We start from the raw sequence: 3,172 nt of genomic DNA on the forward strand, positions 1-3,172 counted from the left end.
CATAGATTTATCAGAAAGACTCCATACCTGTTTCTGTAATTATTTAATAAGTTAACTTTATTTCACTGAAGTATAGCATACACGTAGGAAAGTTCACAAGCCTTGAGAGTTTGTTGCGTGTTTTAGAGTGAATGCTCACTAAGCTTGTGGCAGCTTGTTACAGCAACAATTGGAAGCTCATGTAATAACCTTTTCATGTGTTTATTGCCTATATGAGTGAGTGGTGAAAGTCACACATTTGTGTCCAACTCTTTGCAATCCCATGGACTATAGGCCTCCAGGCTCCTCTGTCCTTGGAATTCTCCAGGCAAGAATACTGGAGTGGGTAGCCATTTCCTTCTCCTGGGTATCTTCCCAACCCAGGGATCGAAACTGGGTCTCCTGTATTGCAGGCAGATTCTTTTGTGCCACTAGGGAAGCCCCATATGTATTCCTTTTTTGGCCATGTGGATATGTTTTTTTATGAAGAGGCTATCTGGTTAAGTCCTTTGTCCATTTTTTTAAACTGTTTGTTTTGATTTGTGGGAATTCCTTATATATTCTGCATTCAAGATCTTTGTAAATTACAATATTTATTATGCTTTCTCTCACTTCATGGCTTATGTCTTTTATTCATTGCTAGATTTTGGTGAAACAAAGTTTCCAATTTTAATCATGTCCAACGTATCTATCCTTTTCTTTTTGGTTACCCCTTTGGGGGAATTTTCAAGAACACTTTGCCTATAAGCTCCTGATGACATTTTTCAAGTTGTCTTCTATAAGCATTATCATTTTGACCCGTCTGGAATTGATATTTGGATAACACATAAAGAAGGGGTCCAAATCTACTTTTGTCCATTTAGATAACCACATGATCCAGCATCATTTACTAAAAATTCTGTCTTTTCCTTACTGTATCACAGTGACACCTTTGTCATATATCGGATGTGTGTACATCAATTTCTGGACTTCCTTTCCCATTCTTTTGTTCTATTTACTCATCTTTGCACCTGTTCAGAAAAGATTTAACAAAACAGGCCTGGGGATGCTACTCTTTGAGAGGCCAGAGGTCGTTGGCTGGAGTGTGGGAACTTAGATTTGGGGAGAGTTTCTATCACTCCCAGAAGTAAGGAGTACCTCACTGTGTCAAAAATGTTTGTACCAACAGTATGGTTTTCTGTTATCTTTGTCTGTTTGCTTGGCTGCATCTGATCCTGCATGTGGCTCACAGGATCTTTTGCTGTGCTTCACGGGCCTGTCTCTAGCTGTGGAGCACGGGCCCAGTAGCTGCAGCACACAGGCTTAGTTGCCCCACTGTATGTGGGATCTTAGTTCCCCAATCAGGAATCGAACCCCCATGCCCTGCACTGGAAGGTAGATTGTAAGCCACTGGACCACCAGGGAAGTCTTCAAACGATACGGCTTATGCTGAACCCTTCTAGGTGTTTGGAACTTGGGTGTATGCTTGGCAGAATATGCATGCATGACAAGCCCCCAATAAAACCCTGGGCAGTGGATCTCTGAAGGCTTCTGTGCAAGACGACATCTCACACGTGTTGTCATCCTTTGCTGGGGGACTTAAACGTGACTCCACTGGGAGAAGACTTCTGGAAGCTTGCCCCGACTTCCTCTAGACTTCATCTCCTGTGCCTTTTCCCACATCTGATTTTGTTTATATCTTTATATGGGTATGTGATAAACCATACCCATGCTGAGTCATATGTGCGTCCCCTAAAAATCTTCAAACCTCAGGATGGTCTTGGGGACCCTTGATGCAGTGCAAACTACTACAGCTTTACAGTCATGATATCTAGTAACATAAGTTTGTCAAATTTGTTCTTCACTATGCTCTTAGCTATTTTTCACCCTTTGAATTTTTATATAAATTTAAAGATCAACTCAAAGTCCACAAAATTAAATGTGCAGTAATTTTTTTTATTGGGATTTTATTTGACCTACAAATCTACTAGGGAGAATTGATATTTCTGCTATATTGAATCATTTACGTGATACAGTTACATCTTCTTTCATTTCCTCTAATTTTCTAAACAGCATTTTGTAGTTGCATTTTTTTTTAGGTAAAAATGTTTTTGTGCATCATTTATCAGATTTGTTATTATGAATTTGGTGGTCTTGATACTAATAAATCATATTTTAATGTCTATACTCTTTTTTGCTATTTTATAGAAATACAATGATTTTTATACATAGACTTTATATCCAGCAGCTTAAATAAATTCATACATTAATTCTAATAGTTTAACCATAGAGCCTTTATCTGCTGTGTAAACAATCATGTCACCCATGGATAACAGGAGTTTTGTTTCTTCCTTTCTAATCATTGTTATGGACTGAATTATGTCCTTCCAAAATTTACATGCTGAGGAGGCTGCTGAGAACAGAGGGGGTCTGCCGGAAGCCGTGCGACAGAGCTGGAATGTTCTGGACAGAGGGCCTTTCACCCAAGCTGGACCCCGAGGAGACGAAATGAAAGATGTGCAAGGATGTGATCTCCACCAGATGCAAATTCCTCACCTGTGTGGCCCTGCTGCAAGTCACTCCTGTTATTGGACAGCGTGTGAAGAGTGGGCATCATGGGTAAATGCATGATGCGAAGAGCCTGGTTACAGTTTCTGCTCCTATCTGTGAATGAATGGGCCCAGAAGGACGTAAGAGACTCTTTGAATGGATGTAAAAATTCTATTTGTTAAGAACAAGTTTGGCTCTGGTAACTGAACTTTATAACTAAAAGATAAGACAATTTGGGAAGTGTCAAGAGTCATTTTATGGTCATGGTACTCCATCATGGCTGTGATATTCAGCCTCTACGAAAGTTGGTGCAATTGTACATGATGTCAAACTCCATTTTCTAGCAAGCAATAATTATAACGGAAGGATATCTGCAATGGCACTGTCTTCTGAGTCATTTCTGTGTGCTTTTTCACTTCTGTCTGGAGTATATTTGTTGAAGAGTTCCTTTCCATTAGTTATGTTTTACGGCAGCCAGTGCACAACCGTGTCATTTAAGTACGAAATCACTAGTCTATATTTTTAATAAATGTACCAACTAAGAAAAATAGGGCTTTTGTTTTTCTTAACCCACTTTTTGCTGCAAACCAACCATCACTGGTGAGACTACTATAATCTTGTGATTATTACAAACTGCAGTAAATTGAGTTTGTCTTGTTTTGGA

General features: G+C 39.3%; 1 pseudogene; it reads left to right on the forward strand.

Moving 5' to 3' along the window:
• Nucleotides 1–2,416: 2,416 nt before the first annotated feature.
• On the forward strand, nt 2,417–2,581 carry LOC133254378 (mitochondrial import receptor subunit TOM5 homolog; annotated as a pseudogene).
• The last annotated feature ends 591 nt before the right edge of the window (nt 2,582–3,172 follow it).

The sequence above is a fragment of the Bos javanicus genome, chromosome 9, assembly GCF_032452875.1.
Source record: "Bos javanicus breed banteng chromosome 9, ARS-OSU_banteng_1.0, whole genome shotgun sequence".
NCBI lineage: Eukaryota > Metazoa > Chordata > Mammalia > Artiodactyla > Bovidae > Bos > Bos javanicus.